This window comes from Equus przewalskii, chromosome 5 (genome assembly GCF_037783145.1).
Source record: "Equus przewalskii isolate Varuska chromosome 5, EquPr2, whole genome shotgun sequence".
Classification (NCBI taxonomy): Eukaryota; Metazoa; Chordata; class Mammalia; order Perissodactyla; family Equidae; genus Equus; species Equus przewalskii.
The window spans coordinates 9556163-9572500 of record NC_091835.1 but is presented as its reverse complement, the minus strand read 5'-3'; the positions used below and the strand labels follow the sequence as shown (position 1 = coordinate 9572500).

Here is a 16338-nt window from a genome sequence, read left to right as displayed (position 1 = left end):
GGGGCAGTTTCAGACGTCTACAAACAAGGGAAGAAAGGGTGGACAGTGGATGACTGAGGATTACCCAAGCATATTTCAAATGAAAAAACACATAAATAAGGTCCTCCTCCAAAGGGTCCCACACTTTGCTCATAATCAGGATCAACAGGCACATTTTTAAGAATACAGATTAGCAGGCAGGTCTCAGACTGACTTACTCAGAATCTCCTGGGATATGGTGGAGGCTGAGAATACACATTATTAACAATATCACCAAGTTGAGTTTGATGATAATTGGGTCTAGGAACCTCAACTCTGCTCTGTTTTTCTAGAAAAGAATTATTCCTTCTGCGGCTGGGGATATTCTGGGTCCCAGAGGGAAAATCAAAGTGCTGCCCATCCTATAAAAAAGAGGCACCTGGAAAGTGGGGAGTGAAGGGGGAGACATTGGTAGGAACTATTCCAACTTTCCCTCCTACCATTTGAGACTCAAGAACGAAGAGGAAGTAGGGGCTCCAAGGAAATCCGGGTGGTCCCCAGCATAGGTTTTCATTACATAACTCTATGGCCAGGTGTTTTCCTGAGGGACAGAGCCTCCGTGTGGTTACTGACAAACCTGAGAGGCATCTCTGGGAGTCTTCCAGCCTTCTGTGTTGCCATTTTACCTGCATCAAGAGAAACTTCAAGGCCGTGTAAATAATGTATATCTTTTCTTAAAAATCAGTGTAAATATTTCATAGACTGTACAGTAAATAATAAATACATTTGGAAAAAACAATCTAAATATTTAATCATTTACAGAGCAACTGTAAGCCTGGAATTGCATATGAATGTTCAAAAAAATCCAATAAATCCTAAATTACATACAAATGGCTCGAAAGTGACCCGAACAGAGTCATGGGCACAGTTTCTTAAATTGCTGTGTTTGTTTCTCAGCCAGGGGAGTGCTAAATCAAGATGTCACAGTCTGTAACAGCCTGCTGGTGAATCATCTGGAATTTTGGTAACTCTGAAGCTCCCATGCCTTCTGATAATACTTGGCGTGCATCTTGAAATAATAAAAAGCCCCCAGCCTATGAGAGAAATTCAGGAAGATCACGCTGTGCAGCTGCTGCTTTTAATGCGAAGAGTTTTCAATCCTGCAATGGCCGTTCTCACAAAAAGACTGGATAATAAACATCCACGCCTCTTGAAAACTGAGCAGGTAATGTTGTCTCCCGCTCAACAGGGGGTCAAATCTTTAAATAAGAAGCTTCAACCAGATAAATGCTTTTCAGTTATCAGAGACATGATTTTTATTCATAAAATAATCAGTCCATCCTGCCTGCAGACTCCTGGTCCTTAATCTGTTCCTTTTCACATCTCTGTGCTCTTCTAGAATTATCTGGCACTCCAGTCCCCACGACCCATACAAGTTCATCTGTGTTCTCCTCCACTTCTATTATTTTCTGTCACGGATGCCCTTTCAGATTTAGTCTCAGGACTGCCCCCACTGGGAAATTGTTCTCACTGAACCCTGCACACACTTGTCTCAGAGAATTAAAATACTTCCTTATATTATTTATTCACCACTGTATTCCAGGATCTAGAAGAGTGCCTGGCACATAGTTGACCCTAAATATTTGTTGAATGAATGAACGAATGAATACAAGTCTATCCATCTCCTCTATTGACCAGGGACACCATTTTTATTCATTGCGTCCTCAGACTCTGGTGCAGTGCCTCTCACAAGTACACAGTAAAGATACATTGGGTGGATAAATAGACCTTAGGAGGTTATGCGTCTGTGTGATGAAGGCATATGTGGTATGTGAAGGGAAAAGGGAGAAGAAAGGGGTGTGCCAAACCACAGCTTCACTCTTCTCATTGAAATATATCCTTGGAGAAGATCAATAAGTAGATACTTTAACGAAGGTTTATGAGAGGGATGAGGAACGTATTTTTTCAAAAATAAATCCCCATAAGGTAAAAAAGAAATGTTCCTGGTTATACCCCTATAGTATTTTTATGGCACATTCCTCTAAGAAGCTCAAAGAATGACCAAAGTTATCACATTAAATTTTGCATCAAACTACCCCTGTGTGGTTGATGGAGGCCATTTATTCATCTCGTTTTCTGTTGGATGGAGCAAGAGCAAATTGAAGGAAAACATCTAATGACTTGTCCAGAGGCACATAAAGATACGACAGAGGATCCAGTTTCCTCTCCACGATTCTTGAGAGCACATTACTCAAAAGGTCTAGACAGGCAAGTCTGGCATTAAGAATCTCTAGCTCTCTATAATCCATAATCAGCAAAAGTTCATGGAGCTGGAACGCCATCTAGGACTTGACAGTGAGAGGCATGCAAAGGAAAATAAGATACGGTCCCTGTCCTCATGGAAGAATCTAGTTAAGGATATAAGATAAGACAAATATGCAGGAAACACTTAAATCTCAATGCATAGCATTAAATGGCAGTCATACTTGAGTGGAAGAAATACTGTATCATTTAGGGTTCTTTTGTTACATCCAACGGTGACTGAAGCAATACAATGTAAGCATTTGGAAAGCCAGAGGACAGGAAAGGAGGGTGCATAAGCAGGAAGCCCGGAACTACCTTAGTTAAAAAAAAAAAAAACAAGCTTCCTGAAAGCCTAGCCCAGCCACCACTGCTGGAATGAATGAACAATTACCAGCCATTTCTCTCTGTCTCTCCATGATTCTGTTCAAGATTCAAAGTCCTGGTAGAGAGAGCCCTATTGGCTGAGCTGAGAATAACACTGTCTCCTTGTCTGGATCAGGGGAATAATAAGAAGGACCTGGTGGAAGAAGCCGATAAGGACCTTCCAGCCTCTCACCTAGGAAGGCAGAGCCCCTTGACTTATCATTCCTCCGTCACTCCACCCAATGAGTAATCTACCAGAGGGCACTGACGAGGAACACAGGGCGAGCCACCAGAAGATGGCAAATGCACTTAACCAACAATTCCTGTGAAAGGATTTCAACAGAGGGGCAAATCCCTGACATGAATCAGCAGAGAATCATGAAGGAGGTGGGACCTGAGATTGGTCTACAAGTGTTCAGAGCACTTAATCGGATGATGAGGATGTAAAAGCAGGATGAAACCCATGATTAAGGCATCAAGAGGTGAGGCTAGAAGAGGGTAAATATTCCTGTCAAAGAATGAAAGAAGCCAGCCCCATGGTTTAAGGGTTAACTCTAGCATGCTCCTCTATGGCAGCCCGGGTTTGTGGGTTCGGACCCTGGGTGTGGACATATACCGCTCATCAAGCCACGTGGTGGTGGCAACCCACATACAAAACAGAGGGAGAGTGGCACAGATATTAGGTCAGAGCAAATCTTCCTCACCAAAAAAAAAGAGTTAAACAAAGTGCACTGGGATTAAATAATGATAATAATAAATATAATCTTTTAAAAAACGTGAATCTATTTAATTGCAGGCAAGAGAACACACACCAGTGAAGAAATGCACCAAATCAGCAGAGAGTTAAAAGTCAGGACGTTTGAAGTTCTAGCAAAGATTTCGGTAGTGGTTATGTAAGCTAGCTCTCTGGGCAGTGTGGAGTGGGCCGACAGATCTGTGCAGTGTACACGATTGTTCAAGCACAGCCTACTGTTTGTCCATAAAGAAAGAGTTTTCCGGTAGGTTCAGTAAGGACTGGCATAAGGGGGTCACTCAGGGTCGTGGTTTTTTTAACTGTTTTGGGTAGCTGTGATTAAACACTACATGCAATTTTGATATCTCTCCCGGGCAAGTGGAAAGTTCTCCCTTCAGAGCACCTGGCTGCAGTTTAAATCACGTATTATAGTAATAATGCTTTATAGGTGTATAATACTTTAATGCTTCCCAATTTTTTCACAAATGTTAAGTCAATTGAGCCTCTCCAAACTTCTATGCCAGGGGTCAGCCCCGTGGCTAAGTGGTTAAGTTCACGTGCTCCCCTTTGGTGGCCCAGGATTTCGCCAGTTCAGATTCCAGGCACAGACATGGCACCACTCATCAGGCCATGCTCAGGCAGTGTCCCACATAGCACAACTAGAAAGACCTACAGCTAGAATATACGACTATGTACCTAGGGGCTTCGGGGAGAAGAAGAAGAAAACAAAAAAGAAGAAGATTGGCAACCGATGTTAGCTCAAGTGCCAACCTTTAAAAAAAAAAAAAAAAATCTTGTGAAAAAGAAACAAACATCTATGCCATACCTACAACCTTTGTTTCTATTCTCATTTTGCAGGAAGGAAGCAAGCTCAGAGAGGCAAACGACTTGCCCAAGATAACAGTCAGGGTATCCAGCTGACTTTGTGCATTTCTTTTTCCAAGTCATGCTTAATAAAGAGTCCACAACGTATCGCGTCCATCTATGAACGTTAGTAAACCATGTTCTCCTAACGTTCAGATTGAATCAAATAACCTAATAAACATTTTTATCTTTTTTAACAATAATGATGACATTCCTTTGATTAAGAATAATAATAATAATAGCTCTTTTAATGGGAAAAAGGGCCATGGAGAGGCTGTCGCATCAGTTAACAAATATTTCGTCGGTACTTTATGCAAACTCTCCTCCAAGGCAAGCCGGGGCCAGTGGGACAGGAAAAAGCCATCAGAGTTGGACTAGATGGGGAAATGGGGAAGAAGCAGGACTGGCCCGTGACCAGAGTTTTAGGAGACGAGAATCCAAAGGATTTTATCCAGGGCAAAGCTGGAGACTGGAAGTGAGCAGGCTATGGACCAACGCTTCAACCCGAAGAAACTGAAAGGTGGGAAGAAGCCAGAGAGAGTAACAAGAGAGGAGGCAGGGGCCTCAAACACGATGGTGGGGAAGCGGGTGCTGGAGGGTGAGGGGTTTTCCTGAGGCTCCTGTACGGCCCCCACAGCCTCACCCCAGGGCGGGAGACGGATGCTAAGTAAGAGGCTGAACTGGTTTCCAGTTTTGTGTGAAGGGAAGACATAAGAAAATCCAAGAAATAATCTCCCTCAGAGAGCTCCTGATCAAGCTGGAAAGACAAACCGTGAACACTGGAAGGTACAGTTAATAGCATAGGACAGGAAACCAACACCAAGGAAAAGAAGATAATATGAGACACAGGAATTTGGGATGGAAGGGACCACTCTAGCCTAGGCAGCCTCTGAAAATTTCACCAAGGAATGACACAGACCTTGACAAGCGTGCTCGTGGCCCATATTTCTTGCCAATTTGTTTTGAAACGTAATGGAGACTTATATTTCACTTCTCAGTTTATCACTCTTGGGGAGTATAACCCTTGCTCCCTTTATTCATTTTTTATCTTTCTGCATTGGATGAGTTTTCTGAAAGCCAGCCAAAGTATCAGATCAGTAATGCCTTCGTTTTATGTAATTTCAACGGCCTTATGTTGGGTGCCTCTGCTCTGAACAAGTGCTACGCTTAAATGAATAAGGACAGAAATTAATAAGGCATGGGTCCCTCTTCTCAAACAGCTCAGTTATTCGGGAAATACAGACACATAAACAAATTCTTAGAAAGCATGGTGGAAAAGTCTGCAAAACAAATCAGCATAAAAGCTAAGTGCAATGAGTTCTAGCTTTAAGAAGAAAGATTTTTTCCATTCGTTTGTTCAACAAATAACTTGAGGGCTGCCCAAGTGCTGAGCACTGTGATGGACCTTGGGGATCACTGTTTCATCCACCAGCCCAGGCTTTGGGATAGTTTACATTTTAAGCTGGGGAAGAAGTCCACCTGAGTGAGAACCAAGAGGAAACGTTTCAGTCATCCTGAGACACTGGCACCCAAAGGCCAACAGGTTGCTGCAGAGTGCGTCTAATTTGGTACCACAGTGTTGGAGGACTAAGGGATTAGCCTACATCTCAATGGACGAGCTGTTCCCACTACCCCTCCCAAACCACGTGCGATGCTTTTTCAAACTCCTAAGGATTTCCCATAAGCAAAAGTAGCGATCCTAAATATCTGTCAGTTAAACGAGATTCTTTGTATTATTCATCAAAAGGAATCCTCATTATAGCAGAGAATCTCTGTGTGGGCAGAGATGGGACCCAACTTGAGGTGGTGTCAGCCATGCCTTGTATCACTCATATGTGTTCTGGGGCAGGCAAAAGGGAGCTCAGAGCTGATACCCTGATGGAGCCAACATGAGGGTCCAGCGCTTTCCTTCCTGGAGACTGCTCCAGGCTCTCAGCCTGTGGCGGACTCACAGAGTTTCTGAAGAACAAAAAACTGCCCATCAGAATCATCTCTGGTCACCAATTAGCGACTACCAGTCTTAGCCCGTTCAGGCTGCTGTAACAAGATACCACAGTCTAGGTAGCTAATAAACAACAGAAATTTATTTCTTACACTTCTGGAGGCAGGCAAGTCTGAGATCCAGGATCCAGCCTGGTTGCATTCTGGTGAAGGCCCTCTTCCTGGTTCACACCCGGGGCTTCTCACTGTGTCCCCATAAGGTGGAAGGAGTGAGGGAGCTCTGTTGGGTCTCTTTTACAAGGGCACTAATCCCATCCATCAGGGATCCACCCTCTTGACTTAATCACTCCTAATGACATCACCTTTGGAGATTAGGATTTCGATAGATGAATCTTGGGTGACGCAAACATTCGGATCATAGCGCTATCCCATAAGGCGGTTGGGAGGATTAATGAGTTAATACGTTACAGGCTTTAGAGCCACCTGCTGCAGAGGAAGCATCATGGATGTGACAGTAGTAGTGGGAGTGGGATGCTGTAGCCTCTCCAAATATGTCATGCAATTGCTTTTCAAATTACTAGCAAGCAAGGAGAGAATGGGGAAATCAGGTAATGAACTGGACTTCAGACATAGAGAAAGCATGTAATTGGCTGCAAAATTCCATTTTCTTAAAACTCAGAACCCTGTTCATCTCCCTGGTTATAAAAACAGTGTGGCTATACCCTCTTACCTCTATAGAATGGCAGATGCCATGTGTGTATGCGTTTGTGCATGTGTATGTGTGTGTGTGTATGTGTATGTGTGTGAATGCCAACTATTTACTAACTTTATTTCATGTTTTTGCTTGAGGAAGATTGTCACTGAGCTAACATCTTACTCTATTTTATGTGGGACGCTGCCACAGCATGGCTTGACCAGCAGTGTGCAGGTCTGCGCCAGGGTTCTGAACCTGCGAACCATGGGCCACCCAAGTGGAGCGTGAAAACTTAACCACTACACCTACGGGGCGGCCCCTGCCAACTACTTAAAATAAGTCTATAGACAACTATAAATGCAGTCTTCAGGGCTAGCCCAGTGGCTCAGAGCTTAAGTTTGCACATTCTGATTTGGCGGCCCGGGGTTCGTGGGTTCGGATCTCAGGCACGGACCTATGTACTGCTTGTCAAGCCATGTTGTGGCAGGTGTCCCACATATAAACTAGAGGAACATGGGCACAGATGCTAGCTTATGGCCAGTCTTCCTCAGCAAAAAGAGGAGGATTGGCAGCAGATGTTAGCTCAGGGCTAATCCTCAAAAAAAAAAAAAAAAAAAAAAAGCAGCCTTCAGGCATCTATTTTAATATTATAGGCAGTTTTCTTCAAAATATGTACCATGCAATTCATCTCTTCATTTGTCTCCACCATTCTAATCTTCACCCGGCTCTTCCATGTTCCCCTCTTATTTCAAAGTCTAAAGTAGGGAGGATATTTTGGATATGATTTCTGAGATATCTCTTTCCAGTAATCTGAGTCCCTCTCCCTTACAATTATCTCTACTATGGCCATAGAAAGAGGAGTGCATAAACCCCCAGGAAAGCCTGGCCATGATACAGGGCAGTTCCTGTCAGATAAGAAGGGAAAATCAAAAGTTCTCCCCTGCTGGGGAGAAGATCCTGAGAAGAGAGCGAGACGGGGGGAGCACGAGCCCAGACTCAGATGGGGTGTCTGCTGTGCCTCCCACCTGAGGGTAAACCTTGGGGTCGGGAGGAGGTGGGGGACGCTCCCAGACTGGACTGGGTGATCCCCACAGGGGAGGGGGCCTGCTCCTTGTTTTTCAGGGCACACACTATGGAAAGCATTAGCTTCTTTGAGAAGATAAGATATGGGTGTGAAACCAAACGGATGAGGTAGGCATCCAGGCAGTTCTCTGTGGCTGAGTGTGGCATCTGGGAGCCCAGAAATCTCAGCAAGCCCTGTTGAGGAGGGGTGCCATGGGGACTGGTGGGCCAACACAGGATTACTGAGCTCATACATAAGACATGGCATGGTCTGTGGTCTCCAGCAATGGGGCCAACGTGGTACCCCAACACCAGGCGAGTCCGGCCACACTCAGCAGATACTAGAACAGGGTGCCAGTGACCAGAGGGAACAAAGGAGCTCTCAGAGGAATCTAGCAAGGACCTAGCAGAAACCCCCGCCCCCCAAAGCCCACACAAAGTTCTTCTTACACTATGTGCCATGTGGGTAGAAGGAGGAAGAAAGGAACTTTCTTCTTTTTTTTTCTTTTCCTGAGGTAGATTTGCCCTGAGCTAACATCTGTGCCAGCCTTCCTCAATTTTTTTTTTTTTAGTACATGGGCCGCTAGCACATCGTGGCTGATAACAGAGTGGTATAGGTCCACGCCTGGGAACCGAACCTGGGCTGCTGAAGCGGAGCACTCTGAACTTAACCACTAGGCCACCAGGGCTGGACTGAGAGGGGCTTTCTTAAAAGTAAAAAAATGACTTCTGAGTGTGAGTTTGGACTTTCAAATAACTATTCAAAATAAATAATTAGAAATGCCATAGATTGAGTCATCTTTAACTGAGGAGATGAAGATCCCCATTCCACCATGAACAAAACTGAGGGTGAGGCTGACCGCGGAAAAGAAAGTTGCATTTTTTTACATATCTAGGTCAAAGACTACATGTAGATAGCCACAGCAAGAGTGACAGAGCAGGGCTGGCCCGGTGGTGCAGTGGTTAAGTTCGCACGTTCTGCTTCTCCGAGGCTGGAGGTTCGCAGGTTCGGATCCCAGGTGCGGACATGGCACTGCTTGGCAAAAGCCATGCTGTGGCAGGCGTCCCACGTATAAAGTGGAGGAGGATGGGCACAGATGTTAGCTCAGGGCCAGTCTTCCTCAGCAAAAAAGAGGAGGATTGGCAGTAGTTAGCTCAGGGCTAATCTTCCTCAAAAAAAAAAAAAAAAAAAGAGTGACAGAGCATCTAGATTTTCTGAGGCAGTATTACTCATAAATAATCTACTTGACTGTTCACATAATCTTGTTTTTCATTTAGAAAACAAATAATATCCAAAGAATATTATGATTTCAGAAATGGTTAATTTTTTTAAGAAAAGAACCATTATGCTCTTCTCAACTAAAAGGAAATATTGCTAAATATATAGAAAATAGAAGGCAGGCTTCTCACAGTGAGGGGAACTTCTCTTCCAACAAAAGCTTACTCCTGCTTGCTTTGGAGAAAGAAAATTTTTCATTTGGCCTCCTTTCAAATAAAAAGAAAATCTGCTATACTGCATACACACATCCCCAACTTATGAAGAGAAGGCAAGTGCCCAATATAAAGATTACGGCCAGAGAAAGCCAGAAAGAGAGAGAATTATTACAGGATCAAAAATTAAAATGCCCACTAAGGCTGAGGCAGAATAGGTCTTAAAATGACAATTCTCGGTACAAAGAAATGTGTTAGAGATCCCTCATTCCTTTGCTGGACAAAGACTACACCATCTCTGCTTCTCACTCCTCAAATTGTTCCCAAATTCCAGAGAAGTCTGTCTTTTCTCCAGCCTGGGAATAAGTCTGCTTTACTATAGTGCAGAGCTCTAGAGACTGAGCAAAAAATAAATAAGCTATTTACCTTAGGTGAGCATGACAACCTGAAATTACCATTGCAAAAAATAGCAAACATATGATAAAAGATAATTTTCCCTTATAATGGAAAAAATGCAAAATAAAGGAAAATAGAGATGATATTTTACAAAGTCAAGGGGCAAACATTTTTATGATAATATGTAATTCTGATGAAGTTTCAGTGATGCTGGTACTCTCACATCTGGTGGCCTACAACCTTCTGGGAAGCGATATGGTGCTAGATAACCCGAGCCAAAGAGAGGTTCCCAGCCTCTGAATAGTAACACTATCGTCCAAGTTCTGAGAATTCACCGAAAAAGGGAATTCAGAAAAAGCAAACAGCTTTGTGCTCAAAGATATTTACTGCAAGACTTGTCTATACTGCCAAACCAAACAAAAACTCAAAAACTGGAAACAACTGAATGTCCAAAATAAGTTTGAGACATTAACATAATATAATATTCTACTTCCTTGACATTATGTATAATGCACATCATCTGAAAACATGGGACTGCTTTGATCATAGAACGTTAATTTAAAAAATAGGGTATCAATGAGTACCTATCCTCTGTCACAAATATACTGAAAATGTTTGCTTGCATTATGAAAATAATAAAAATAATTCTCTTCTGATAGTGGGGTTCAGATGTTTCTGATTTAAAAGCTCCTTGATTTTTTCTTGTGATCATAATAAACAAACAAACTATTCTGTCTTTTCAACTGTGTATTTTTTAAGAAAGTCCTTCCAAGAGGCAATGTGGCTCTGATAGAAATCCAGATGGCAAAATTATAATGTATTTAAAGAATTCTCTTTCAATGCAGACAATTCAGAGATCAAAAAATAAAAGGAAGTAAAAAGGCTGGAGGAAGGAATAGTGTCTGGGAGAAAGCTGTCTTACCAGCAAGCGTTTCTTCAGCATGGAGACGAATGACACAGGGAATCCAGGGGAGAGAATTTTTAAATTTTGTTTCAGTTTTTCCTTTATGAAGGTTGCTGTCTTTTAACTATGGAAAGTGAGAGAATTAAAAAACAACAAACTCTCTTCGGTTAACTGCTCCGCAGAGCGAACTGCCAAATCTGAGCAGAAAAGAAAACAGCAGCTTTGACAAGAGTTAGCAACTAAATAAGACTGTCATACCTAAGAAATTAATGCCCCCACCGAAAGTACCCATAGGAGCTTCTAAAGTCAAAGCTAAAAGTGACTTGTGGGCAGCCAGGCATTGGACAGAGCCCAGCATTTGAAGGTTAAAGTGTTTTCTGAGGAGAGAATGGAAACCAAACTCAATTATGTAGAGATGGATAGTAAATTGAATTTAGTGCTTTAGTGCTCAATAGTACATTAGACCTCGAAGTTGTACTTCTTTAAATAGTCAGCATGGTAGGGCAGCAAAGGCACTACACCAGGCATGAGAAGATTGGGTGCTGATCGTGGCTCTGCCACTAACTACCCGACGGCCTGAGAGGGGAAAAATCACAACTTTGCTTGCTGTTGTTGTGTTGTTTCTGTGGTTGTGTTTTAATCTGAAAATGGAAGAAATCAGTTAGATTGCTCAGGTCTGCACAGAGGACAGAACCACCATGCTGGGACTGCCTAGAATGCTGCTACTCGATATTTGGGAGCTTATAGACCACGTTAAGAAGTGTGTTGTCATTGAGTGAATATTTCACAGATGTGCAATCTCCGTGGCCTATGCCTTCTGGCCAAAAACCACTGGAAATACACCTATTCTCAACAGGCTTGGGTTTATTGGCTCACTGCAATGAGAGAGACACCCCATTATGGAGAACCACGGGACAGGAATCTCAGCGAGGGGGCTTTCAGGTGAGCTTGGATAAGATTTGAGCTCATCAGTAATTTTAAGGAAGGCTTAAGGAAGTGTGGTTTTGTTTTGAATTGGGTGCTATCAGAAATGGAATACTACTCAGCCATGAAAAAGATGAAGTTGTGCCATTTGCAACAACATGGTTGGACCTTGAGGGTATTATGCTAAGCAAAAAAAGTCAGACAGAGAAACACAAATACCAAATGACTTCTCTCATCTGTGGAAGATAAATAAACAAAGAAACACATAGCTACAGAGAATAGATTGGTAGTTACCAGAGGGGAAGGCAGTGGGGGCAGGGCAAAAGGGGCAAAGAGGGATATGTGTGTGGTGATGGATGGAAACTAGACTATCGGTGATGAACGTGAGGCAGTCTATACAGAAGTCAAAATATAATGATGTACACCTGAAATATACATAACATTATAAACCAACGTGACCTCAATAAAATAAAGAAAGAAAGAAATAGAAAGCCGGAACAATTCTATCACTGAATATCTTAACAATTTCTTTCTAGTAGACAGGAGAAATGGCGTGAGGCCAAAGCTAGAATTGGTCAAGCACAGTCACTCGTGGTAGCCCAGAAAGGGGAACGTTTGGCCATTTTGGTTTGGACGGAGCTCTTGGTTTTGTGCACACATGTTTATGGAGTGGTTTCGTTTTTGTCTGGCTCCACTCATGATCAGAGAGTGGCACTGTCTGATACTGATGCTCTGTGAAATTATGTCCAATAGAACCCCCAGTCTGGCTGTGAGAGGCAGGCAGGTCCAGGCAGACAGCAGTCAGGGGCTGCAGTTTTCTTGCACATCGTGAAGAAAATAATTAACTCCAGGGATAAGTAATTAGCTCAGAAACCAGAAAAGGAGGCCCCAGACTGGAAGTTATCGAAAGGTAGAGAGTCAATCCATAAAGCTAAAGCTCTAGGAAAATGAGCCAGAAAACAAGTAAAACGTATTGACTTGGAGAAGGAAAGGCAGAGATGTATGAGTGGGGGACACACGTAGCTGTGGAACTCACTCCTGGGAGGTGGAGCTGCCACAAGACTGCTCCTTACACGCACAGGCCTGGGGAGACCATCGCTGGGGCAGGTTTGTAAAGGGATTGAGCCGAACCAGACATGGTAACACCTCAATGACTTCCCAGCTCTATAATTTTATGAAGCCTTGCTCCAAATGGTATTTTATCTTAAATACAAAGCTGATTTGTGTTTGAAATAACACTTGTTGGTCTATTTTAATAGTTTATTTTATGAAAAGTGGATTAAGCCCTTAGATAATATGCTCTATTCAGTCTCTCAATAGTCTATACAGGGATCAAGGGGGATTATCAGTTACCTTTTGAAAGCTAACAAAAGTATAGAAATAATGGGGGCACCGGCCCAGTGATGTAGTGGTTAAGTTCACACGCTCTGCTTTGGCGGATCAGGGTTCGCAGGTTTGGATCCCAGGCACGGACCTAGCACCACTCGTTAAGCCACACTGTGGTGGCATCCCACACAAAATAGAGGAAGATTGGCACAGATGTTAGCTCAAGGACAATGTTCCTCAAGCAAAAAGAGGAAGATTGGCAACAGATGTTAGCTCAGGGCCAATCTTCCTCACACATACAAAAAGTGGAGAAATAATAGGGCCCGTCCTCGTGGCCTAGTGGTTAAGTTTGGCATGCTCTGCTTTGGGGGCCTGGGTTTGGTTCCCAGGTGGGGACCTACACCACTCGTCTGCCAGTGGCCATGCTGTGGCAGTAGCTCACATACAAAAAGAAGATTGGCATCAGATATTAGCTCAGGGTGAATCTTCCTCAGGAAAAAAAAAAAGTATAGGAATAATATTTAGGAGGAAATAGGTTCATACAGGTGGGAAGAAGATGCATTTCAGATTATATGGAACCTCTCTGGTTTCGGAGAGTAAGTTCCACTTCTCAAATACTATACTGTATGATCTTAGATCAGAGCACATACTCTGATTTTTTTCAAATGTCCCTATATCAAAAAAACTTGTCTTGCCAATGTAGATCTATTTAGGGATGCTAAAATCCACAGTCTGTAACAGTTCCTTGGTTACACATCCTGATAAGCATCTGTATGGCAGGAGTTTGGACAATACGGAAAAGTGTTTAAACAGCACATGCTGAGGCAGAAAGTCTGTCCATCCTGCATCTCTGGATCTCCTGGAGTGGACCTTCAGAACAGGGTGGGTATTAAACACCACACAGGGCTACCAGCATCTGAGGAGACCCCCAGACAATTTTTGGTAGAAGCAGCAGTACGCAGGGACCACGGAATGACAAAATAGCGATTCTGGTGTTAGTTCCAGTAATTGACTTTGCAGCATCAGAGGCAGGGCACCCCCCACAGAGGACATCAATAACTCGGTTCCTCAAAGGACAGCCTTGCTGGTGCCACCAAAGGATACATGACCTTTGGCACACGGACTGGTATTTGAATATACCAAATCAGGAAAACAGAAACAATCAAAGAAAGGCAGCTTGCTAAATGAAATCTATAGGAACTGAACTGCCAGCAACACTTCATCAGAACCTATGAGAACCACCCAGGAGGTTTTAAGCACCTCCAGAATTCCAGCAGATCCTGTAATGCCTTCCTTTTCTTTTTAACTTCCTCCTGAAAAAATCTATTATAAGGAGTAAATAGAAATGTACTGGGCCCCCACGCATTTCAGAACTTTGTTCCTCATCTCTGCTTCAGGATGCGTATGTATGTGTAATTTTACACCTACTGTAATTTTTATCTGTTAACAAGAGCAAAGGAATATTATTCCCTCTCAGGGAAAACCTCCATAAGACCTTGTCTGAGCAGCTTTAGTGGAAAGAACAGATCATGCAGTTAAGGACCAGCTGGAATTCCTTAGGATTCAGGTTCCATTGCTGTTATTTGTACCTCAAAAGGAACCCTGCGATTCAGCGATCCGTCCTGTCTCCTCCCTCCCCAGTAATGGGAATACTGAACTTAGTAAAGATTGCCAAAGTGGACAGCGGCTCTCAGAGGGTTGAAGTGGGGATCTTGGAGGATGGCTATCTACGCTGCGTGCTCACACTCAATGACCCACATCCAAGGGTGTATTCCCTGTTAAAATAGTATATAAATGAGACGCAGTCGCCTCCTTGGAGAAGCCCACATGGGTAACAGTTTAAGGCAGTGGTTCTCACACTTCGTGCATATTAGCATCAGCAGAAGACCTTTAAAAAATCCTGATGCGAGTCCCCACCCCAAACCATTTACATCAGAATCTCTGCTAGTGGACCCAGGCATCAGTACTTTTTTTAAGCTCACCAGATAATTCTAATGTGCCACCAAGTTTGAGAACCACTAATTTGGGGTAAAGAAAAATAATAAATAAGGTCAGTAAATATTTGATAGCTGTGACTTGGTTGGAATGGAGTCAAACTAACCCCCAGTGACTTTTTAGAGCCAGCCACCCCCAAAAATTAGGGAGGAGGTAAAAGGACCCCCTGCAAGTGAATAGAGGTCCATTTATTGCTATAATTTGTGCAGGATGCCATAGTCCGTCATGTAGGTGGAGCAGGCTCAGCTGAATCTTTCTTGCCAAGCCTAAAAAAGAGAACATGCTACCAGAACATGCTAGAGAAAATGCAGGATGAAATCTCTCTACGGCTCTATGCACCCGAGTAGAAATGATTTCAACCTCCTTAGACCGTAACTCATTAAGGTCCATAAAATCTCTGTTGGAGTATGAGGCAGAGTCAAAGATTAAAACCCTTTTCCCAGTTTTTCTTGGTCCTCCCAAACATTCACTCACCTTTGCTGCCTCTGTTTGCATGCTTTCCTTGGGTACCAGGCACCTGGGAGCAAAGTCACGATCACAAACAAGCTCTGACTTCAGAGAACCAGGCTCACGGATGCAGCCAGGATGCAGAAATGGGCAGCTACTACTTTCTCTGAAATCCAAAAAAATATTTTGCCGTACATTCCAACCAGCTGGTAAGATTGAATTCAAATTTGTGCATTCTGCTCAGTGTTAAACTTATCCACACAGTCAGAGGAAAGTTACTAACAAATTTGCTTTAACATCTTGCTAGATAGTAACACTCCTAAAGTCTGTAGAATCTTATATTATCTGACCCTAGTTACTAGCTTCATATCCACTGTTCAGGTTTTGTGGCTCCTCCCTTCCTGCTTGGATGTTATAAGCACTATGTATCACCCAGAGCATTTTATATTTAGTACTTAATAAACATTTATTGATAGATGAATAACAATAACTCTTAACAGTGGGTGCTTACTATGGGCCGGGCACTGTTCTGAGCACTTTACCTGTATTAACTCATTCAAGCCTCACTAAGCCCCATGAAGTCAGTACTAGTATCAGGTTCGTTCTACGGTTCAGGATGCTGGAGCACAGAGAGCTTGGACCATTTGATCAGAGTCACAGAGCCAGAAGAGCTGTGATTCCACACCAGGCCAGATGGCTCCAAGAGCTGCCTCTTTGTGAAGAGGGAGTGAACGATGAAGCCTATACCTTGCTCTTGTGTCTTCCTTTAGACCACATACATTCTAATTTGTTGCTTTTTTTCCCACCCAAAATTATTTTGAAGGCCTCCACGTTGCTATACGGGAATATAGCTCATTGCTTCTGACGGTTGTATTTCATCATAAGCATAGAACAGATTTTACAAAAGCATTCCTCCAACGGTGAAGACCCAGATGACTTCTAACTCTTGTGATCACCAACAGCAAGCAGGAAGCATCCTTGTATTCACCTCTTGTG

The 16338-nt window shown here is 43.1% G+C and overlaps 1 long non-coding RNA gene across 1 annotated transcript in view; it reads right to left on the bottom strand.

Moving 5' to 3' along the window:
* LOC139083241 (uncharacterized) overlaps nucleotides 1-15685 on the bottom strand; it is a 38447-nt gene extending 22762 nt beyond the window's left edge. Inside the window, exon 1 of the long non-coding RNA XR_011539798.1 lies at nucleotides 15370-15685. This is a non-coding gene — a long non-coding RNA (uncharacterized lncRNA). The remainder of the gene's footprint in view (nucleotides 1-15369) is intronic.
* Nucleotides 15686-16338: the final 653 nt, after the last annotated feature.